The 25,976-nt window shown below is 43.7% G+C and overlaps 1 protein-coding gene across 1 annotated transcript in view; it reads left to right on the forward strand.

Moving 5' to 3' along the window:
- Window positions 1–593: 593 nt before the first annotated feature.
- Window positions 594–25,976, forward strand: part of LOC124599816 (protein scarlet-like) — a 327,851-nt gene continuing 302,468 nt past the window's right edge. The window contains exon 1 of the mRNA XM_047136109.1: window positions 594–695. The gene's annotated coding sequence lies outside the window, so the exon portion shown is untranslated. The remainder of the gene's footprint in view (window positions 696–25,976) is intronic.

The following is a 25,976-nucleotide window of genomic DNA, read 5'->3' on the forward strand; positions in this document are numbered from 1 at the left end:
CGCTCTGGGAGAAGGAGGAAAGAGGAGAAGGGGGCCCTGGGGAGGGGGGGCGGGGAACAAGGCCGGGTTATAGTTGGAAGGAAGGGGATTCTCTCTCTCAATACAGTTCCTTTTATACACGATTGTCATGCGTAGTCACTGACGTTTTGCTGTCCAGCGCCATCTGTCGGACATTTTGTGAACTTTTTTTTTTTGGTTCTAATAAAACCCCATGTTATTCCAAGCATGTGTGTCAATTTTTACCTCTCTATCTACATTATTCCGTGGTTTATTAAGCTTTCAAATTTATACTGACTTTTTGATCACCCGGTGTATATATATATATATATATATATATATATGAACGTTGCTCAATTAAAAACAAATTATATATATATATATATATATATATATATAAACAAATTATGTGCGACAATAAATCTGAAACAGAAGGAAGATACGTGCCACTCACTGGCTGTACGTGTATGCCTATAGTAGCCACGGATACCGCGACCGACCTGTCCTTGAGGCCTCGTTGTGCGGACGCGACGCTGCAGCGCTACGTGAAGTTGCCGGCAGGTCCTGTTGGCGGCGCTGGCATCGTGGCCGCTGCATGCGCGAGGTGCCGTTGCGGCTTCCAGCGCTGGAACCAGTGCCACACCGTCCAGGCAGCTGCCGTGTGTGCACGACGTCCTGCAATTGTCACTTTGAAACAGGTACGCCGCTCGCAAAAGCCTCTCTGTTCGCTTACACACTTACGCGATCTATACTCCGCCTTCCGGAGCTGGATATCTTTTCGGGTGTTGCGATCGAGCTCTGTTTGTGAGCCCGCGTTACGTAACAATGGAAGTTGATGACTTACATAAACGCATTGCAAACGCTACTCATATATGTCGGTTCGTGAATATCGCCTGAGTTTTGCAAGTGTCCAATTCAGGTGGCAATTGCAAACCACTTCCTCTGATACTCCGATGTGCGTTGCGCTGTACTAGAAAATACCAATCGATGTAGGTGTCGGTGGGTGTTATATAACATTTGCGAGCTTCCTCCCCGCCAAGAAGTCAATTGTGAAATTTCAACTGTTTTGCATGGGTAGTGGAGTGAAGTGACTATGTGCTTTGGTGAATAAAGAACAAACCGTGTTTTAACGGAAGGGTGAATGACCTGGATGTAATTTAGGTTTATTCACATGGAGTGATGAGCCAAACTCGCCGCTACTGCCAATCTCCATGTTTCTTCATAGATGCCAAATGTTTCCCTGAAGTAGAGAGAAGGAAATAAAAAAAAGGAAGCTGCAAATTCTCAGTGCAATTTGTTTCCTCGGTGCCTTTGTGTTCCTGCAACTCTTAGGAAAGTGATGCTGTGTTATACGCTGATGATTTCACTCTATGTCTTACAGATTTGCCTAAAGAACGTAGTGCAAAGTACGTAGCACTTAGGGACCTGATTTTCCTCTTGTATTACGAACATTGCATACTTGATATTTTTGAATAATGAAAGTCACATTCTGTTGCGGAACAGAGCCGATTCGTTAATGCTGGTAATGATTACGGTTGCATGCGCAATACATTTTCGATTTTTCGTCAACCTGTCTGTAATGAGATATCTATCAATCTATAAAGTAGGACGAAGACTGTGTGTCAAGACAAGCCGGGAAGTATCAGCATCGACACTTTTTAAGTATTTTTTATATACTGATTCTGTTCGTCATGAATTTCTTATTTGTTATTCTATGTTATATTTTTAATGGTTTATTTTACGTTCTTAGTCAAAATGCTCTACAATTTCAAACATGTTCATATTCGAATATATTCTGCAAGCAATTGCAGTGTTTTCCACGTCCCCACTAACAACTATACAGTATCCAGAATGAGATATTCACTCTGCAGCGGAGTGTGCGCTGATATGAAACTTCCTGGCAGATTAAAACTGTGTGCCCGACCGAGAATCGAACTCGGGACCTTTGCCTTTCGCGGGCAAGTGCTCTACCAACTGAGCTACCGAAGCACGACTCACGCCCGGTACTCACAGATTTACTTATGCCAGTACCTCGTCTCCCACCTTCCAAACAAGGTAGGAGACGAGGTACTCGCAGAAGTACAGCTGTGAGTACCGGGCATGAGTCGTGCTTCGGTAGCTCAGTTGGTAGAGCACTTGCCCGCGAAAGGCAAAGGTCCCGAGTTCGAGGCTCGGTTGGGCACACAGTTTTAATCTGCCAGGAAGTTTCAACTATACAGTAGTTTAACTAAGGTTTTATGAGGTTTTTTGTGCACTCTTTTGAATCACCATTTCAATGTTAAAGACAAACTTAAGCAAACTACAGACAGAATAAAGTACTTACATTTACTGAATAGAGACCCTCTGATGCGCAACGTGATTCTGAGCCAATAGGTGACACACTGTATGGGTTTAGTCTACAACTTTTACGCTTAAATGTACTACTTCTAGAATTTGGACAACTTATTACGTTCGGGGTACACTGACGTACTCGGATTTACGAAAGATATATAAACAGAAGACTAAGACCTTCACTGGGGGCTGTGCGCCACTCGAAATACGTATCTTAGACCTGCTCTTTCTGTGCATTTTATAAAGAACGTCTCGCACTAAAATTTAATCTCTGTCAGTAGCTTACGCCTCCTCCTCTACAGCCGTTAGAAAGTGCAGTGAAGTGGCGTGGTGGCCAATAGAGTACATCATACAAATTTATGTACTTTTCTGACTCATTGTCGTCTACGATATTTGCCATTATCATTGGTGCTTGAAATATATAGAACGAAATAAGAACCGGGGAGAAATAAGAAAAAAAAAACTGAATCATGGCTAGTAAAATATTCATGGTCTAGAGGTAAGTAGGTTTGAAATCATCGTCAGCGTATTTTAAGGAGGGAGTATCAAATATTTCGTAGACTTGAATAAAAAATAGGCAGATCACGCCACTTGTGGTTGGATATTCAACTATAGATTCTAACAGGGTTACCTAGCCGACTAGGAGTTATATAATACGAGCCATGTGCGTAAGCGTCTGGAAGGTGAGCGGATGTTGAGTTTGGAGCGCAGAGTACTTTCTATTTATTACAGAATTCTCGTAAACTTCTAGAGGTGAGTGGGTAACCATCGGTTTTCCCTGAAATAATAAGTTTTTTGTTTCGCCTACAAAATTTACTTTTTGTGGAATAACACATCTCCATACTTACCAACTCATTTACATAAAATATGGCAGTTTTAGAATCTTCCCCTCGCCCCCGCCCCCCTTGCATAGATGTGTGCGGACTCCCATGATCATGTGTAACTGAAGAAATAAATTAGTTCTAAAGTAATATCGGCGGCAAGAATCAGGGAGAACGCCGAATAAAGCTGTGTGAAATGTGGCTGCATTCAAATCCGCACTGCTGGGCAAGCATGGTGACGGAAACATCTTTAACTAATCTGAGGAGGATTCTCCAGACAGCACTTACACGGTAAATCAAGCTGGCACATATATTTCTGAAACTAATATTGACAGTACAATTCGCTTTCCTTTTTTATTCTAGGCGACTTGGACTATTTTAAAAGTTGTTGCTGTTGTTGTGGTCTTCAGTCCAGAGACTGGTTTGATGCAGCTCTCCATGCTACTCTATCCTGTGCAAGGTTCTTCATCTCCCAGTACCTACTGCTACCTACATCCTTCTGAATCTGTTTAGTGTATTCATCACTTGGTCTCCCTCTACGATTTTTACCCTCCACGCTGCCCTCCAGTACTAAATTGGTGATCCCTTGATGCCTCAGAATATGCCCTACCAACTGATCCCTTCTTTTAGTCAAGTTGTGCCACAAACTCTTCTTCTCCTTAATTCTATTCAATACCTCCTCATTAGTTATGGGATCTACCCATATAATCTTCAGCATTCTTCTGTAGCACCACATTTCGAAAGCTTCTATTCTCTTTGATAATCAGTCACTGTAATTCCATAGGTTCTATGTCTAAAATTATGAATATTTTGGCTGACTCGCCTTAAGGAGTTCAAAAACTGAAGCATTATCTTTATTCCACAAATGTTTTAAATCTTTAATGCGGCCATTGGACATCGTGGCCAGTGTGACTAAGTTACCAGTGGTAAGCTTGTCAGTAGTCATGTGGTGTTGCGGGAAAAGAGGAAATGACTTTACGAGCAGCACACTGTTCCTCTGCTGTCAGTGATCAGTGAGCAGAGCAGAGGGCAAGGGGAGCATAGCTCACACCTAGAGTATGTTATTGAGCCAAGTGCCTAGGTGGGGTAGGGTATGTCACGTCCCTTAGTGTTGCCGGCAACAGCATTTTGTGTCCCTTGTAGAGCGTTCGTTAGCATCTCCGCCTACATTTGACCGGGCAAAATGAAATTGTAGTTGCAGATAATTCCAAACCAAGGGCAACCACCCAGGTAAAATACTTATACACAGTTTACAGAACTTTCAAGCAGTAAAATCCAGATGTTAAAATCGGCTAAAGTGATGAACATAAAGCTGATTGAGAGCTCGTTACTCCACTTCACTGTGTGTATTAAAGCTCTTGTAGACTGCCATACCGGTTTCGCAACCTTTTGAGTAGTATCTTCTGGAGCATCTACTGATGTTACACGTAGCCATTGTAGATTACAACTGATCGGGTGTGATGGTACATGTAGTTACCATAGTTTACAACTGATCGGGTGTAATGGTCGATGCCGACCAGTGTGTCGATAAGACACACACCAGAGGTGGACGCATGTTTTAATTTTCACAGTTGCTGAGGATACTGCGAGTCGGCATCGCCATTACAACCCGGTCAGTCGTAAACTATAGTAACTACATGTAACATCAATAGATGCACCAGAAGATGCAACTAAAAATGTTGCGAAACTTGCAGTGATATTCTGCAAGCATGGCAATAGACAGAGCTATGGTGGATTAACGAGCTTTCATTCAGCTACGTGTTCATCAGTGTTACCCATTTTAACATCTGGATTTTACTCCTTGAATGTTCTGCGAACTGCGTATAAATTGTAATTACTTTATATGCAGGGCGTGGACAAAGTGAAATTTTTAAAATGAATGTCTACACACTGTAATCGTGAATATGAAGACGATGAACAGCGTTTCATTCAAAATTAAGCTTTTACATAACATATTCAAATCAAACAAGCAACTGGGCATTAAGTATAAACTTAAAGTATCATTACATATTCTCTTAGGAAAGCCTAACGAAATTATGTATTAATTTACAAGTCTGATAATTCAAAGAGCTTAGAAGTTATCGGAATGGGAACTAATAAATAGTGTCAGCTTCTTTGTGTAATTACTGAAACGTCCCCTTAGAAAAATTTATGAGTGGCTGTGCTGATAAACCTCTTACATTATTTGATCTTCAAACAGCTGAGCATAACTGAACGTACTCAGACGTTACTCTCTTTACTTATTCTGATCAACACTAAACTGACACACAATATTTTTAGCGCAACGCAATCTGACTTTCAATAATCTCTACAAAAGAACGGCCCTGACTAACAATAACCTATACCTTTCATGAATCACTTACCTCACAAAAATCTTCCTTACTCGAACTACTGCAATACAGTGAGCGCCAATACTGCCAGCTAAATAAAAGATTCTAACTACTGAAGGCACTAACTACTGATAGGCATACTTAGCAAATGAAAGATTTTGGTAAGAACAAACAATGTATTTACCTCAATAGTGTTCAAAGGTCATAATATATATAGCAGTTCATGACATCCAGTCTTACAAATGTACTGTCTCTGATGGACACACGTCCAGATCATCCGCTCTCAAAACTCCGCCATCTCTCTCCCCACATCCACCACTGCTGGCGGCTCACCTCCAACTGTGCAACGCTAGGCACTGTTAACATCCAAGTCCGCAGCTCGTAGTCGTGCGGTAGCGTTCTCGCTTCCCGCGCCCGGGTTCAGGGATTTTCTCTGCCTCGTGACGACTGGGTGTTGTGTGATGTCCTTAGGTTAGTTAGGTTTAAGTAGTTCTAAGTTCTAGGGGACTGATGACCATAGATGTTAAGTCCCATAGTGCTCAGAGCCACTTGAACCATTTTTTGTTAACATCCAACTGCCCAACACTACAATAGCGAACAACAATGCAAACCAGCCACAGACTGCGCACAGCACAGCCAGTGATTTTCGTACAGAGCGCTACGTGGCGTTACCAATATAAAAACCTAAACAGCCTACTTACATTATTGTACCCATTTTAAAATATTTTACATACAGCAATAAAAACTGTAGGATATCATCTTCAACTGAAAGATAATCGCAGTTTGTAAACGATATTAGAGTTAAAATATTGATTGCAAAGATCGCTTCTAGCTGGTACAGATACTGTATTACCATTTCTCTGAACTCAGACCTTAGTCTCCTGATTCATCACATCTTCGTGGGCCTTTGTCCCACTTCAACGCGGGGTCGGCCTTGTTTCTATGGATTTGTCGATGTTAGTGTCGGAGGGTGACCGGATGCCCTTCCTGTCGCTATCCTGTACCCCCCGGGACGAAATTAGTGTACCACAGCTGTCTGTGTCTAGTGTAAGCGATGAATTAGTGCGATCGTTGGCAAATGTCTGCGAGTCGTGTAACTGGGGACGGGACATGGGGACCAGCCCGGTATTCACCTAGTGGGATGGGGAAAACCGTCTAAAAACCACATCCATCTCCGTAAATCCGCCAGGTGGATTCGATCTGGGGCCGGCGCGTCTACCCGAGTCCAGAAAGCAGCGCATTAGCGCTCTTGGCTAACCTGGCGGGTAGACCTTAGTCTCTCGATTACTAGAGAGAAATGGAAGGATAATACTTTCACTTATATTGTGCACTGTCCCGTATTGTGTTGAACATTTAGGCGAAAGAGACATCTTCCTCGCCAATAAAATGGAACGTAGAGGCAAGAAAGTTCGAAAACCTATATACGTGAACTGCAGTACAACAGCCATATGTGAGAGGTACGGAAGTTGTATCTCACTTACTCGGTCAATGCTGGCATGGTGACAAAGCATCTTAAGTAGAATCCGACAGGTCGAGCTACAACTCAAGAAAACTATATTACCGTGGATATTTTCAGATAAGCGAAGTGGTGCGGCAGTTGATTTACATCTACAAGATTACTCTACAATTAATACTTGAACATCTGACTGAGTGTTCATCACACCAACTTCAGACTATTTCTCTATCTTTCCAGTCTCGAAAAGAGTGCGGGAAAAGTGAACTCTTAAATCTTCCCCTGCGACCTGTGAGGTCACTCATTTTATTTCATGATTATTTCTCCTTGCGTAGGTGAGCTTCAACAAAATATTTTCGCATTTGGAGCAGAAAGATGGCGATTTAAATTTCGTCAAATGATCTCACTGCAACGAAAAACGCCTTTTTTAATGATTGTCACTAAAATTCACGTATCATATCCGTGACAATCTCTCCTTTTTCACGATAATACAAAACGAACTGCTGTTTTCTGAACTTTTCCGGTGTCCTCCGTCAGCACCACCTAGTAATGACCACATATCGTGCAGTCGTACTCGAGAAGAGAACGGACAAACGTAATGGAAAAAAAAGTGTGGGGAGGGACCAAACTGCTGAGGTCGTCGGCCCCTAGACTTACACACCACTTAAACTAACTTATGCTAAGAACAACCCATGCCCATGCGTAAGAGACGACTCGAACCTCTGCGCGGAAGGAGCCGCGCAATCCGTGACATGGCGCCTCAAACCGCGCGGCCACTCCGCGCAGCAAACGTGATGTAGGAAGTCTCATTAGTATACCTGTTGCTTCTTCTCAGCGGTGTGCTAACAAAACACAATATTTGGTTCGCATTCCCCACATCGTCATCTACGTAAATGAAAACCCGATTGACAACTTTTAGATTTGTATGATTTATGGCGCAACCAAAATTTAACGAATTCCATTTTGTACTGATACTCGTGTGGATGACCTACGTAAATGAAGACCCTAGGTATTTAGTTGAACTGACAACTTTTAGATTTGTATGATTTACCGCGCAACCAAAATTTAACGAATGCCTTTTAGTACTAGTACTCGTGTCGATGACCTAACACTTTCAATTATTTACAGCAAATTTCCTCTTACCGCACCATACAGATATCTTGTCTGAATAATTTTGCGGTTGGTTTTGATCTCCTGGTGATTTTAGCAGACGGTAAATAACAGCATCATCTGCAAGCAATTTAAGGGGACTTCTCAGATTGTCTCGTAGATCATTTATCTAGATTAGGAACAGGAGAGGGCCTATGATGCTTCCCTGAGGACCGCCAGATATAAGTTCTATTTCATTCGATGACTTTCCGTCTAGTACAATACTACGGACTGTGACGTTTAGTGAAGGAACTTTAGTCTGACGTGGTTTGGGTCTCAGTCGTCTTCTGTGTGTTCACTGCACGTAAGAGAGTAGTTACCCCGATCCTATAGGAGTGTGAAGCAAAACACGCATGTTCCAATCTTACTTGAGTAATTTATGTCACGTGTCTCGTCCAATGATTCCTCTGACTGAACCATGTTTTTCTTGGTCTGGTGCACGGGAACCCGTTTTCGTGCTGCAGTGTTCGATATGGCTTGTACTACTAATTGTATGTGTCGTGGACTGGCCAGACAGCCATTCCACTATGACCGGTAGCCGAAAGGCACGCATTTAAGCTCACGCAGGATGGCTTGAGGTCTGGAATAGGACAAGGTCTTTATAGTAGCAAAAATAGTACGTAGCTTCTGGAATACTTAACTTTAATCCATAATTGGTGAACATCGGTCTGACGGTACATGCATCACAAGATAAATAGCAATTGAAAATGGCGCCTTGCTAGGTCGTAGCAAATGACGTAGCTGAAGGCTATGCTAACTATCGTCTCGGCAAATGAGAGCGTAATTTGTCAGTGAACCATCGCTAGCAAAGTCGGCTGTACAACTGGGGCGAGTGCTAGGAAGACTCTCTAGACCTGCCGTGTGGCGGCGCTCGGTCTGCAATCACGCGGGTCCGACGTATACTACCGGACCGCGGCCGATTTAAAGGCTACCACCTAGCAAGTGTGGTGTCTGGCGGTGACACCACAGTATGCTTCTGTTCTTGAAACGACAAGGAAGTAGGAATGAGGAAACTGCATAAGGACCAGTTTCTCTCCTTTGCAAGGCCATTTACTTCTTCGTTGTGCGAATAGGCAAGTGCCCCTTTCACCCCATTAGGTGAAAGGTTTTATTTTCTTTTCAGGCTTTCATTATTTCCACCAAGTCGTAAATGTAGCTACTGACGTGAGATTTCCAGTCTGGTGCTCTAACTCGTTTACAGCAATTTTAGACTCATGAAATGTAATCGCAGTTGCGAATACGAACAACCATCACCAGTGTAAGGGAATGACGACAGTGAAAACCTCTGCCGGACTGGGACTCGAAGCCAGATTTCCTGTTTACGCGAGCGGTCGTCTTAATTGCTTTGGCTATCCGTGTACGACCCACGGTCACACCCGTACATCCGTATGTCGTCGTTCCTGCGTCGCAGCCTGTACTGCAAAATATTTGAATAAGTTTGAATTACTTATATTACACTCTTATAAATAATTACAGGTTGTTCATTTTCTCCCTTAGTTTGATGTGCAAAGTACAACGATTTGCATTCGAATTCGATTGATGACAGTCGAAGATGTTTCAGGGATGGCTGACGTTCTCTCTCGTTATCCTTTATTTGCTGCACACAGCTTGATGTCATCCACGTAAGACTGCTGCTTCGAAATTTAAAGTTTTGCGCTGACAGGTTTTAAGGCAAATCTAGTATTCGTGGAGTCGCACACAATACAGTGCAAGCTTCCGAATCACCACTGAAGATATGAAGATAGAGGTTGTCAGACGCATTTCTCTTGAGTCGTTTATTGATACCTTACCAAAACTCCACAAAGGCAGTGTCCAAATTCTTGAGGCTAACACAAGCACCTCGCAGGAGAAGCACGAAGAAAACTCCTCTTGCTCGTAAGAAGTTCGGGAAATCGTGAAATCTGTTACCAATAACACTGCAGTACCAGAAATTACCTTGCTTTCAATACCCGTTTGACATCACCTTTGTCGTACTTGCCACACCGTTCAAGTCACGGAAAGGACGTCAGTTACGAATTAGAGCAATTTATTGAACTACGAGGGTGAGTCAAACGAAAACCTGAAATTTGTAATAACAAATCGTAATTTCGTGCCGTTATCCTGTAAGTCGGTAAGCGTGCTACAAACAGCGTGCAGAATGGCCTGTAGGTGTCAGCATAGTGCAGATACATACATACCGTCGCAGTATCAGTATAAAGATGGCAGTCCCACATGCGACTTGCACCAGGGGAGAACAGCGTTCTGTTATTCGGTTTCTGCGTAGTGAAGGTGTGAAACCTATTGAAATTAATCGACGAATGAAGGTTCAGTACGGTGATGAATGTTTGTCATAGCAGAAAGTCTACGAATGGAGTAGGAAGTTCGCAAATGATGTGACTTCAGTGGAAGATGCTCCTCGTCCAGGTGAGGCACAACGAGTTGTGACTCCACAGAACATTGCAGCAGTTGAAGCCATAGTGAAGGAAAACCGCCGAGTGACACTGAATGACATTGCAGCATGTTTACAGATTAGTCACGGGTCAGCACACCACGTTGTGCATGATGTGCTCCAGTTTCACAAAGTGTCTGCAAGATGGGTGCCACGGCAGCTGACTCCTGAAATGAGAGAACGACGTGTTGATGCTTGTGAATAACTTGATGCTTTGAACGAGAAGGTGATGGCTTCCTTGCAAGAGTCGTTACTGGGGACGAAACCTAGTTTCACGTCCACCAACCGGAAACAAAGAGAGCGAGCAAGGAATGGCGCCAGTCCTCATCATCAAAACCAAACAAGTTTCGAACAGAACCATCAGCAGGGAAGGTTATGGTGACACTCTTTTGGGACAAAAAGGCGTCATTTTGCAGCATTACATGCCTAGAGGGAACACTATCACCAGTGCATCATACACAGATCTCCTAAAAAAATCATCTGCGGCCTGCAATCAAATCAAAGCGACGTGGATTGCTCTCAGCAGGTGTCCTTTTGCAGCATGACAATGCAAGACCGCACACTGCCCGTACAACAGTTGCAACAATCGCAGACCTGCATTTTGAGTGTCTTCCTCATCCACCATACTCATCAGACCTTGCCCCAAGTGATTTCCATATGTTTGGACCACTCAAAGACGCAATGGGAGGAAGACGTTCCGTTCTGATGGAGAAGTACGCCATCCGGTGCACGAGTGTTTGCGCGGAGTGCCAAAAGAATTTTTTTCTAAATGAATTTATTCACTTTGTAAGCGCTGGAGGACTTGCATTGAGCGTGGGGGAGATTATGTTGAAAAGTGATACAGCTTTGTACCACTTGTGCACAATAAATAATATTTTAAAACCTATTTAAGATATTCATTTGACTCACCCCCATATATTGGCCACAGTGTATTTATATGAAACCAGATGGCTCTAAAATAAAAGAGACAGCGGGGCCTATGTTCGGTTCCTCTAATGCTAATATAGAACGTAAAGGACGACCAAAAAGCTTTTGATCGTAGGCTGTACAGTCCAGAATTGGTAAGCCAATCAGGAAAAATCGCCGGGAGCATTGAGATAATCATGCCACCGACGCTCCAGTTTGAAGGTACCCGTTTGGTAAAACACGGTATCCTGCTGTGAGAAAAAGCCTGTCCCTGCCTGCTGCACATCTTCGTCCGACAGGGATCGTCAACCCTGTCAGGACTCTTGCAGACACCAGCCTCATCACGCAACATTTCAAGCCATTTTAGGCGTTTGTATGATCATGGCTCCTTTCAGACAGACGGTCGTGCATGGGGATGGCGGACTTTGCGTGCGCCAGATTTGGAGGACTCAGTTCCACAGGATATTGAGACGAATCCTTATCCAATCTCTGGGCGAGTGTCCCGCCAACATGGTGTAAGACGAAGTAAGATTACGTGTAAACTGAATGACAACCGCTACTATCCCTATCTCATGCAATGAGAGCAATGATCATCAGCAGTGGATTTCCCTCTACCGGAAAATTTTGTAGACGGTTTTTGCACCAGGCCATCATAATCGTGGGATTTCTGTCGTCAGTCCTTATTACCGACGTAGCTACCTTTTTACCAGAACTATTACCATCAGGCTGCGTAATCGTCATTTGTGGGCTACGGACATCGCACGTGTTCAGAGGCACTTTCATTCGTCCGTGCCATCTACCGTGGCAACGGTGCATTCCCGCACACATATTCGTAGCAACTTTTTTCCTCCATTTGCAGTCAAGAACCCGTCCGTGCAGTTTGTCGGTTTTATAAATGTCCACCCTGTATACCCGCATCAGACTCGCGCTACGTTGCGTCTATGCCGCTGCAACGTTCTCAGAAGGAAACTTGTTGATCCCACCTTGTAATTGCACTTTCACGTGAAACCTCTATCTAAACAGCAGAGTTACTGGTCATTAGGGAGGCTATTTGTTTTGGAATACTTACAGTTATGTTCATATTTATGCACTCCCAAAACGTTTTACAGAAGTTATAAATTCCATAATTCGACAAGCACACTAACAGATACGTCTTGGAAATATTGGACACCATCACAGAATCAGGGAACAAAGACTTAGACGACCAGCCGCTTCGGATAAAAGAATTTCATGGAATTTTCTATAAAGGAATAGTCCACCTAGAAATGAAGGACAGTTCCGTGTAACATCAATCCCTCATTATGATATCAAACCTACAATCAAGAAGGCTACTTATCTTCACGGCAACCGTGAGTGTCAAGAATCTCGGAACAAAGTGGCGCGCTACGACCAGTATGGTAACATTGGTTGCTTTCGTTCCGAAATTTTGTAGTAGCCAATCGAATGAATCCCCCTGTCACTGTCCTTGATGCGAAGACTTATCGATCGAGGACATAATGTTCTCGAGGAGTAACAACCTTACATTTATTAATGTACTTTTTGTGCACCAAGAGTGGGAAGTTGAGTCGTCCCCTCCATGAAGAGTCTTTAAGTGAGCAGCCGAGAGTTTCAGCTAAGATTCTGGGCAAAGGCCTATCGCAACGACCAGTTATTTAAAAATTCAGAGAAAGGAATTGCACTCGCTCGGGTCATGTGATTATAGATTTGTTTACTGACCAGAGAGAGTAGTTTCGATTTTCTCTTGGTCTATAACTTGGCTGTGTGTTGTTTGATGATGCAATGGCTAACGAATTACGAGACAAAGATTATAAATTTCAAAGAGTTTCTACAGATTCGATGTAAATGAGCACAATTTCATAGCGGAATGTTTAAATGAAGCAGACATACAGATTTATGCTTTGAACAAAAACTCCAGCACAAGCAGTTTTTGAATAATGCTTTATACCTTTGTGCACATACATTAAAATCATATTTTTGTATATGAAGACTCAAACTACTATACCTATGCATATTCTTTTAAAAAGTACTTACATATATATGCGAGGGCTCAAAGTGCCTTGAATAAGGTACTCGGTATGAAACTATTCTGAGTAGATGGTTCAAATGGCTCTGAGCACTATGGGACTCAACTGCTGAGGTCATTAGTCCCCTAGAACTTAGAACTACTTAAACCTAACTAACCTAAGGACATCACACACATCCATGCCCGAGGCAGGATTCGAACCTGCGACCGTAGCGGTCTTGCGGTTCCAGACTGCAGCGCCTTTAACCGCACGGCCACTTCGGCCGGCTATTCTGAGTAGACTTGTACGTTATCTAACTGTGACTTACTAAATCTCTCTAATATATTGCATTAAGCACAATGCTATGCTAATGGTGTGAGGCTACTTTAACTCGAAATCTCTGTTACGTCTGTATAGTTATAGTTATTGCCTTGCGTATTGCCTATAGCCAAAATAAATAAAGAAAAAGTCACACATAATATGGACCTGAGAGCACCGGGCGAATGACCTTGAAAGAGGCCTTTCTCGATTGAAACTTCTTGGCTTATTGCCCTCTGAACTGGTATGCAACATGATTCTAGTATTCTAAGGTGCCATCATGTCTTTCAAGATTCAAATTGTTGCTCATACGCCTTGTAGAGTTAGAGAATTTTTAACTGCGTACCATTGGGCACTGAATCATATGGTTACGTGTAGTCTGTGTACGCTACTACAATCGGTATCTGGTGGCGTTACCACGGTATAGCGAGTGCTCTGGCTGCTGTTTCCATGAGGGCGCTGTTTTGTGAAGCCGGCCGCTGTGAACGAGCGATTCCAGGAGCTTCAGACCGGAAACGCGCTGCTGCCACGGTCACAGGTTCGAATCCTGCCTCGGGTTAGTTAGGTTTAAGTAGTTCAAGTCCAGGGGACTGATGACCTCAGATGTTTAGTCCCATAGTGCTTAGAGACATTTGAACCATTTTTGAGAAAATTGATGAGAAACAGCAAAAGAAAAAGGGAAGAGAGGACGAAGCAAAAGCAGGCGTAGTAGAAGAAGAACAAGAAGAAGAAGAATCGAAGGACTGGAAGTCTCTACAATGCGAGGGGGCGGAGATATTTGGCAGAAAATCATGAGAAGAATTGTATTGAACTGTGTTGAGCAACAGTTCCATAAGACCTACCTATTTGTGGTATGGAGAAGCTTGTGCCTTGTTTTCGACTATTATTGTAGGTGGGGCCACTCTGGTTAGGCCAAGTGAACTACCGCAACGATAGTCTAAAGAGCATATTTTGCATTTTTTGTTTTGTCACGGCTTAGCATTGATCGGGAATGAAACAATGAAAAATGAGTTTTCATATTGTTTAAATGAAAGCGATTTTGGACTGTTGTTCTTCCGTGTCTTTAATTGTATCATTCAAAAAATAATTATCAGACTGTGTTCTTTTTAATTCATTGTAAAGTCTGTTCATCTCCATAATCGCATAAGGATTTTTTAAAAGGAGGGAGCTGTCGACAGACGGGGGAGGGTGGGAAGCGGGGACAGGAGGGAGGTAAGGACGAAGCTTCCCCGGTCGCCAGTTACCCTGGTTACGATCGGTGTCATCACTGTAATTTCTGATTTCTGAGGTAGATACCCAGCCGCTCAGTTTGGTTAACACATTGATCATTGCTGTTACAAATATCGAAGAAGCTGGTAATATATGAACTTATAATAAACACAGCTGGAGTAGGAAAACACTCAGCTGGTGGCTACTTGTTGCAACATTTATTCCTGCTAGCAATGTGCCTGCCGCCTAACGTGTAGGAACAAAGACATAAGAGGAGCGATTCGGAAGCATCGAGATGTGAGGCGCGTATTACACTGCAGTACTACCCTGTTTGGTGGTAATGCCGCACGTCGTAGTGCAATACAGCCTTTAAATTAACGTTCATGCTTATTTGAGATGTTGGCCATCACCCATTGCCGCTTTTTCATAACTTAAATTTCTTTCCTTTCATTAGGGTGGTTAGCCAGGAAGATGGCTTATCCAGGGGTGTATCTGATAGTGTCAACACAATTAACGTGCAAATGGTAATTATTGTTCCAGATACTATATATTAAAGTCATCACACACAACAGTCTACTACTATTATTGTTTGAACTTTCACGTTAAAATTCTATTTTGAATTACGGCAAATAGTTGCAACTGTTTCCATTATACATCCTTCGTTAATTTTCTATAGATTTCGACGCCTAACATGACACTGAGAAAAATTGTTCCTACAGCACATCCACGAATACTGTGGTATACATAACACGCAGACTGCCCACTGGCTACCCTCTGCTCAAACGCTCCAACGATGTCTCTATGCCGGCCGTGGTGGCCAAGCGGTTAAAGGCGCTACAGCCTGGAACCGCGCAGCCGCTACGGTCGCAGGTTCGAATCCTGCCTCGGGCATGGATGTGTGTGATGTCCTTAGGTTAGTTAGGTTTAAGTAGTTCTAAGTTCTAGGGGACTGATGACCTTAGAAGTTAAGTCCCGTAGTGCTCAGAGCCATTTGAACCATTTGATGTCTCTATAATCGCTAGCAACAGAGGTTTATTTATTTCTTTTACTAAGATGAAAGAAAAAGTAAACTTCTACCTATGGGAGATGCTAAATAAATGGCCAGACTATGTCTTCATTTACACGTATAGATGAAAGCGCACTTTAAACGTCTATGTAGGCTGCGCCGTTTACTGCCAACAGTCGGGAAAATACAGAAAATATGAATTACCGGAAAACACATCAGTTTTTACTGCGGAATCAGTTGCTGTCTTCGAAGCAATAAAGTACGCTATACATATGGTTCGAAACAGAAATTTTGATAGTCACTGATTATCTGACTGTTTTAAATTCAGACTCAACAAGAAACTGGAAAGCCTTAGAATAGCTGCACCATCTGTGTAACAGTGCAGTCCATATAACTATAAAAGACAAACTATACAGATGACTTGGATGAAAGGACACTGTGGAATCAGAAATAATGAGAAATTAGATGAAATTGGAAAGAAAGCAATAAAAAGAGGGATACATTTTGGTATAAAATTACCACGTACAGAACTTTATAAAACTGTCATATCCAACATTACTTGTCATTTCTAAGAAGACTGAGACTCATCAAGGCAATTAAAGGGTAATCACTAAATAGCAGCTGAAGAGAAGGACCCACCGAAACCTCGTTTGCACAAAACAAACTACAGCAGTAGAAGCATCTCCAGTTTAATAAGGACGAGGTTAAACTTGACAATTTTCCCGGTCATGAGAGATTACAAGCCTTTTGGGGCTTCTCTCCTCTCCCTTATTTGATTTGATATCATTTTATTAATGTGTCTCTCGCGGTTGCGTTCTCGCTTCCCGAGCACGAGGTCCAGGGTTCGATTCCCAGCGGGGTTAGGGATTTTCACCTGTCTCGAGATGACTGGGTGTTTGTGTTGTCCTCATCATTTCATCATCATTCATGACAGTGGCGAGATTTGGCTGAGAAAAGGTTGGGAATTTGTACGGGTGCTGATAACCGCGCAATTGAGCGCCCCACAAACCAAACATCATCATCATCATCATCATCATCATCATTGATGTGTCTCAGTGGGGGCGGGCCGACGAAGGTCGGTGCTATAAATGATAAACTGCAATGATTTTTGTTTGTTATATTCCAACTGATGTTGGGACATTGCTTGCGCTTTTGTCCTCCTTATGTGCGTGAGCTAGGGCTGGACAAGGGCCGTGTGCGTTGAGTGTGGCAGGAAAACGTCCAGTCGCACCAGGCCGGCTTCTCTGCAGATACTACGGGGAGTGGACATAGCGCGTGCCAGCTCCTCAGGCGGCCGAGCTGCTACGGCTCTTGGCCGGTAAGCGACGGCGAGCGCAGCTCTCTGGAGCCAGCGTTAAACGTTTTGCTATCGTTTGCCGTCTGGGTTTCGCTTGGGCGACGCCGGGTCTCTTTGGTATCCTTTTTAGTGGTTCTCAGAATCTGAAGTCTGAAGACACGGCGCGCCCGACACACCGGCGCCTAGCGTCCAGGCAAAATTTTGTTCGTTTCTGGCGGCGCGGCGGTCTCCACGGCTGCTTTTGCGCGTCCCACGAAACGCAGCGAGTTGACTGGACAACTCAATAAGACTTACTGTGACGTCGGAGAATTAGCGACAATGACCATGATTGGCACAAAAAATGGTGCTGGGATTTTGCGGAGTTTACTGAACACAGATAACTGGAGCATTTGCCCGCGTCCCCCCACGACTGGAAACACTGGAGAATGGTAGGGTCGCGAAGCACTAGTTTTCTGTGTAGGTGCGCAGTGCGTGAGATGGAGAGTGTCCTCTGGAACACTAAAGAGGATAGGTGTTTTGATACTGTTTCCTTCTGGAGTTACTCTTGCGCAGACTTACGAGTTACACTGCCTCGGTGATTCGGACAGAAGTTCATAGTCTTCCCGGAATTTGTCTTCGGGTTTTACCCGCAGTCATCGATCATCAGAAAGCAGTGTGCTGCACCATCGACTGCTGTTTGCTATCTGTACAATGACTGAGATCTCGGTGGTGAAGTATTCGCAGCACCGGCGTAATAAGGACCTGCAATTCTTCTGACGCCCTCAACAACATATGCTCTCGTTTTGGCGCTACAATATCCACAATTTTGCATGTGGATTGTTCTCAGAGTTCCCATTTCCGCGCAGCACTCTGTCGCACAGTAAGCGTTTATCATTATCTTTGTTGATTGAGCCACTCATAATAGATTACTGTATTCAGTATTTCAAAGTAGGTGCCCATTTAAAGCAAACCTACCAACTACTTAATCTCAACAACATTATTTTGTGATCTTGTTCTATTAAAGAATTGTTCAGTGAATCGCATATTCATATATTTATTAGATAAAATAAATCTCTTTGTGCTAATTAATTTGTCATTTAGTACTTTGATGATAAATTTCATTTCTTGCCCATTTTTTACAACTATTGGGCATAGAGATTGACTAATAACTTCATTAAATTATAGCGTGTGTGCAATCCTTTTTACTACTCATTTACAGGGTCGTTTCATTAATTCTCTTAGCGTTCATTTCTCTTAGAGTTAAGTTAAGGTGGTGGTTAAAAAGGGGACGGGGTGGAGTGTACGAGCAGCTCTCATACAAATTCCGATGAATTTAAGTGTTGCATACACTTTCCATCCCGGCATATCGCAAACTACGGGAATTTTCAAAATTAAGTAGTTCAAATGGCTCTGAGCACCATGGGACTTCACTTCTGAGGTCATCAGTCCCCTAGAACTTAGAACTGCTTAAACCTAACTAACCTAAGGACATCACACACATCCATGCCCGAGGCAGGATTCGAACCTGCGACCGTAGCGGTCGCGAGGTTCTGGATTGTAGCGCCTAGAACCGCTTGGCCACACCGGCCGGCACGGGAATTTTCCAAGCCATCTGTAGCGCCTCGGTTTTCATGAGTGCAGAAATGAAGTAGTTGCTGATTTGAACCTCCTCCTATTTGCTTCCGCCCTAATAAGCATTCGCCAAGAACAAAACTGGTGCGCAGAAATGTACGTCTTCCTGTGCCCTGTAGCACTGTCTCGCGATCAGTGATCTACAACAGCGATGAAATACCTAAACAAAAGTATTTCATTTATACGCATGTTCACAATAATGAAAATACAAATATATATTCATAGAAAAAAAACACCAATGAATGATAAATTATTATTGCAGAGTTTATGATTTGTCAGCAATAATTATTGTATCACTTTTTTAAAACAAGAATTAACGCTCTAACTGTTATTATATGACCTGTTCAGTACCTTAACTAATTGTCTTTCTTAGTGTGTATTGTATCAAGTTGGTGTGTAAGTTGGCAGCGTTTTTCTATAAGTTTAATAAGCACAGCAGGCACACATAACAGAGACTTTAGTTATCAATAATATATTCTCCTGCACTATTTACACCAGTCTGCTAACGATACGTAACTTTACGATTCCGCGGGTGTAGAAATCACACGGTTCAAAGGCGACGAACTCGAAATGGTTCAAATGGCTTTGAGCACTATGGGACTTAACATCTGAGGTCATCAGTCCCCTAGAACTTAGAACTACTTAAACCTAACTAACCTAAGGACACCACACACATCCATGCCCGAGGCAGGATTCGAACCTGCGACCGTAGCAGTCGCGCGGTTCCGGACTGAAGCGCCTAGAACCGCTCGGCCAGCGCGGCCGGCTCGAGCAAGCATAGATGCACATAAAGCCACCCGTTGATTTTTGTGACTTTGCCTAAGACCATGCGGCACCCACACACTCGATTTTTGAGACTTCCACATTGCAAGCAAATGTCGCACGATGGTGGAATGATCACAGATCACATTTTTGCCATTTCCCGAGTACACTAACATAGGTCGTTGTGGATTAATGCGTTTAAACGATCTTCTTCAATCGCCGAAGGCCTTCCTGAACGTAGATTCACTAACGCGAAAAGATGCTCCTTCAGACGAGGAAGCCGCGGTGGTCTAGCGGTTCTAGGCGCTCAGTCCGGAACCGCGCGACTGCTACGGTCGCAGGTTCGAATCCTGCTCCGGGCATGGATGTATGTGGTGTCCTTAGGTTAGTTAGGTTTAAGTAGTTCTAAGTTCTAGGGGACTGATGACCATAGATGTTAAGTCCCATAGTGCTCAGAGCCATTTGAACCAAGACGAGGAAACCGTTTTCTTGCTGTGCTATGTCCAATGGCATTATCCACATACATGGCGCAAATGTTTCTGGATCCCTCCGCTGCTGTCACCTCTGTATTGAACTCAAACAGAATAATGCGTCGGAACCGTTCCGATTTCTCCACTAGACACTCAATTTTCTAGCGTCCACGGCTCCACTCACTATCTCCAAGTGACAAAATGACAACATGTAAACTCAACTCAAATAGCATCAATGAACCACAAATCACAAATAAAAACTGACAGTCGATAGGTAGACCCATACTAATCGGAATAAAAATAAAAAAAACAAAAAAAACACTACGAACTTGTGCACCCACCTAGTGTTGTATACAGAGCATGTTCACAATAAGAAAAGTACGTATTTAGATTCACAGGAAAATATAACTCCAATGAATGAAAAATTGTTATGTAGAGTTTATGATATGTTAGCAGTAATTGTAGTACAGCTATTGTAAAAAAAGAATCTACGCATTGATTGTTATTATATGACCTCTTCAGTATCCGCCCCCCTGTAGCTGAGTGGTGGCGCGACAGACTGTCACTCCTAAGGACCTGGGTTCGATTCCCGGCTGGGTCTGAAATTTTCTCCTCCCAGGGAGTAGGTGTTATGTTGTCCTAATCATCATCATTTCATCCCCGTCGACGCGCAAGTCTCCGAAGTGGCGTCAAATCGAAAGACTTGCACCCGGCGAACGGTCTACCAGACGGAAGGCCCTAGTCACAAAAAAATGGTTCAAATGGCTCTGAGCACTATGGAACTTAACATCTCAGGCCATCAGTCCCCTAGAACTTAAAACTATTTAAACCTAACTAACCTAAGGACATCACACACATCCATGCCCGAGGCAGGATTCGAACCTGAGACAGTCGCGGGCCCTAGTCATACGACGACCACCTGTTCAGTACATTAACTAATATTGATGTTCTTATTGCGTATTTTATGTAAATGTATACAAGGTGCATGGTTGTGTGGCGGGAAGGACGAAAACAAGAAAAGAACCCGTGATAATAATAAACGGCTTTCTGTGAAGTGAGAGAAAATGCCAGGTGTAAGTCTCCTCTCAGAGAGAGGTTTCGCGCTCTGGCGTCGCTCGCGTTGCATAACTGGGAGTCGCGCCCTTGCGTGGGTTGTGGCGCGCGCGGCGCGACCACGTACATGGGCAGTTACGAGCATTCCCGTGATCCGTGCGACATAATTGCTACCTCTCGCTACGAGGTGGAACGTGGTAGCCTGTTTACAAACCTAATACACTCAATCAGTGAAATATTTGGCAACTCGACGACTTTTTACCTTTTGCTTGTGACAGTTCATACTTAAAGCTACGTGCAATTTTTCTCTCTCTGTCCCGTCTCAGCCATTACACTATTACACTTTCAGAAATACTTCTGCTGGGAAGTGCCAAGTAGACGCGATTTCAGTTTGTGTTTGAAGCTAATCTGATTATCTTCCAGATTGCTCACATGACTGGTTTCGAACAGACGAGTTCATCATCATTCGTCTGTCCACTTTAGTTATATAAATTACAATCTGTTAAACCAGGCATTGTCCGGGGTATTCATTTTGCCAATTTTATATTAAAAATTAAGAGAAAATATGAAGTGTGTTTTTAGTGTAATATCGAAAGGATTTCCTTTCCCTGTACTTGTAAAAACACCTTCGAAATAGTGAAACAGTGGCACAGAGAAACAGCCTATGCACAATGCGCAAATGTGTAAGTACAGTATCCAAATTAAAAAGAAAACGTAGTGTGCAAAATACAAGTTCTCTGTAAAGTTTATTTAACTCAGAACTTGATTATAAACAATAATTTATATGAAACTTACTGGGAGTTGAAACTGTGTGCCGGACCAAGACTCGAACTCGGGACCTTTGCTCTACCAACTCAGCTACCCAAGCACGACTCACAATCTCTCCTCACAGCTGTACTTCGTCCAGTACCTCGTCTCATACCTCCCAAACTTCACAAAAGCTTTCCTGCGAAGCTTCTGTGAAGCTTCTGCTAACATTCCAACCGTTAACCGGTCATCCAGTTGTTATGATTCATTAGAAACGATTCGTGAAATTATTAGTGTTAAGCCAAGGAATAAAAGCCATATACACACATCAAAAAAAGGTTTGCATCACCACTATTCCCAGAACTCCTAAACATAGAGTTGACTGTGGATTTTGTATCAGACGCAGTCTGTTTGACTGTTCGGAGATGTCACTAAACCCGCCCAAACATGTAAACAACCATGCATGAGCAGCGCCTATTAGCTGGAGGGGTCCGACAGCCGATCAGTCCCAGGCATTCCAACAGCAAGGAGCTACACGGCTCGTATTGTCTGTAGTTCAATCATGCACTGACCGTCAACATCGCTGTTCGATCGCGTCCGCATTGTTACTTTGTGCCAGGAAGGGCTCTCAACAAGGGAAATGTCCAGGCTCCTCGGAGTGAACCAAAGCGATGTTGTTTGGACATGGAGGAGATACAGAGTGAACCAAAGCGATGTTGTTTGGACATGGAGGAGATACAGAGAGACAGGAACTGTCGACGACATGCCTCGCTCAGGCCACCCAAGGGCTACTACTGCAGTGGATGACCGATGCCTACGGATTATGCCTCGAAGGAACCCTGGCAGCAACGCCACCATGTTGAATAATGCTTTTCGTGCAGCCTCAGGACGTCGTGTTATGACTCAAACTGTTCGCAATAAGCTGCATGATGCGTAACTCCACTCCCGAGGTCCATCTTTACAACCACGACACCATGCAGCGTGGTACAGATGGGCCCAACAACATGCCGAATGGACCGCTCAGTATTGGCATCACGTTCTCTTCACTGATTAGCGTCGCATATGCCTTCAACCATACAATTGTTGGAGACTTGTTTGGCGGCAACCTGGTCAGGCTGAACACTGTTCAGCAAGTGCAGCAAGTTGGAGGTTCCCTGCTGTTTTGGGGTAGCATTATGTAGGGCAGACGTACGCCACTGGTGGTCATGGAAAGCGACGTAACGGCTGTACGATACGTGAATGCCATCCTCCGACAGATAGTGCAACCATATCGGCAGCATATTAGCGAAGCATTCGTCTTCATGGACGACAATTTGTGCCCCTATCGTGCACATCTTTTGGATGATTTCCTTCATGATAACTACATCGCTACTAGAGTGGCTAACATGTCCCCCAGACATGAATCCTATCGAACATGCCACGGATAGATTGAAAATTGTTTATGGACGACATGACCCACCAACCATTCTGAGGGATCTACGCCAAATTGCCGTTGAGGAGTGGGACAATCTGAACCAACAGTGGCTTGATGAACTTGTGGATAGTATGCCACGACGAATACAGGCATTCACCAATGGAAGAGGATGTGCTACTGGGTATTAGAGGTACCGGTGTGTACACCAATCTGAACCACAACCTCTGAGGGTCTCGCTGTATGGTGGTACAACATGCAGTGTGTGAGCAATAAAAAGGGCGGAAATGATGTTTATGTTGATCTTTATTTCAATTTTCTGTACAGGTTCCGGAACTCTCGAAACCTCAGTGATGCAATACTTTTTTTGATGCGTGTACAAATACAAAAATATTAAAATAAAAGTACTGAAACCTGTTGCTCGTATAAGATTCAACAACCACTGTTAGCAACTAGGTACAATTCTGAATTGTATATAAGTATAAAAGTGAAAACACGTTGAAGTAGCAGCATAGCAAAACTTATAAAGCAATAAAGCTATTGTAGAAATAATTAAAAAGCCAAGATCGTTTAAGTACTGTTTACTGGATAACCGGTTTCAATACATCTGACCTGAATGTAGATTAACATTTATAAACCATTTGGATATAACGATACATGAGGCAGACCAGCTGATATAAAGAGTGGTCGCCCCGCTACGCACTATGTGTTCACTTCAAAATAAAGCTATTGCTGAAGAAACAAGGAAAAAAAAATACTTGAAAATGGTAATCATTTCCCGAAAAAATGGTTCAAATGGCTCTAAGCACTATGGGACATCTGAGGTCATTAGTCCCCTAGACTTAGAACTACTTAAACCTAACTAACCTAAGGACATCACACACATCCATGCCCGAGGCAGGATTCGAACCTGCGACCGCTGCAGCAGCGCAATTCCGGACGAAAGCGCCTAGAACCGCTCAGTCACAGCGGCCGGCTCATTTCCCGAAACGCGTCATGTAAAATAGAGGGTGAACATCAATAATATCGACTAACTACGGGGATGGATTACTGTCTGGAAATGGAGGAAAAAAGGTCCTATGAATATGTGTCCGATAATGCATCGTAAATGGCGCTGACAAACGACAGTTCCTCTGACGACACACCGTGTGCCTTGTGTGTTGCAGGCTGTGTAATTGGCGGAGCGTATTGTAAACAACAAAATGGTCCGGTATTCATGTCGGGAACAAGCCGATAGGGTGTTGTGTACGGCCAAGAAGATGGAAACGGTTGAGAGGCAGACACCAACCACATCACACAACATTTTCGAGCCATTTCTGGGCGTTTGTGTGACCATAGGTCTTTTGAGACAAGTGAACGTGCAGGAAGGCGACGGGCTGTATGTACACCAGATTTATACGATCGGGTTCTACAGGATACTGAGGCGAATCCCAGTACAAGCTCCAGGCAAGTGGCCCGCAAACATGGTGTAAACCAAAGTATGATTATGTGTATCCTGCGTGGCCCCTTGGATTTTTACATCTCGGAGCATCTGAAGAGCGTTGTGTATACTGAACCAGTTCCTGATGTGACAGGTTCTTGAACAGTGTGTTCGTAACATCTCTGACGCTATTTCGGAGAGGCTGGAAAGTGCGAATGAGTGCCGGAATACATGATGCGACGTGTGAACGTGTGCATTGCATCCCATTCAGTCAACTGTGAACATCTGTTGTGACATGGATGCACTGCATCTCTGTACTGTGTTCCGGGACGATTTGTAGTCCTTGCACTCACACCGTCCATTTTCGGATACATGTTCGTAGGACCTTTTTTCCTCCATTTCAAATGGTTCAAATGGCTCTGAGCACTATGGGACTAATCTTCTGAGGTCATCAGTCCCCTAGACTTAGAACTACTTAAACCTAACTAACCTAAGGACATCACACACATCCATGCCCGAGGCAGGATTCGAAACTGCGACCGTAGCGGTCGAGCAGTTCCAGACTGTAGCGCCTCCTCCATTTCCAGTGAGAAATCCGTCCCTGCAGTTTGGCGGTTTTATTAATGTTCACCCAGTATAAATAAAAGAAAAATCGTGACGGTTGGGAGGAATGTTATTTATAAACAAACTCAACCTTGAGCCTTCTTGAAAGTGAGCCGAAAGACGGCTGACGAGTGTTCGCAGAACTTTGGTTCACGGAACACACATCATTGCTGACGAGAGCGGTCTGCAGGACGAGCTCCTACAGTTGGTGTTTTTGAAGCCAACTGTTAGAGCAGATACGGAAGGTGCTGCAAATGAAACCAAATATGAATCTAAGCACTGGAGAAAAAGACCAAAACCCATGGCTATCCTGCCATATGTTGGTAAACTATCGTCAAAAATTGGACGGATCCCCAGCGAACACAAAGTGAAAGTAATTTTTCACCATCCACCTAAGACAGCAGCACTCTTGGGTTCCGTTAAAGATGATTTGATCCTTCGGAAGGCCAGAGTGTGAAAGTTTCCTCTGCGGGTGTGGCCTTCCGTACATCGGACAATCCATGAAACACACACGGAATGCCATAAGTATACCTGGCTCTTACAGCCCAATAAATCGGCTGCGGCGAGTATTCTATTGACCCTGGTCACTCTATACTGGCCGGCCGGAGTGGCCGAGCGATTCTAGGCGCTTCAGTCTGGAACCGCGCAACC

This window comes from Schistocerca americana, chromosome 1 (assembly GCF_021461395.2).
Source record: "Schistocerca americana isolate TAMUIC-IGC-003095 chromosome 1, iqSchAmer2.1, whole genome shotgun sequence".
In the NCBI taxonomy this organism is placed as follows: domain Eukaryota; kingdom Metazoa; phylum Arthropoda; class Insecta; order Orthoptera; family Acrididae; genus Schistocerca; species Schistocerca americana.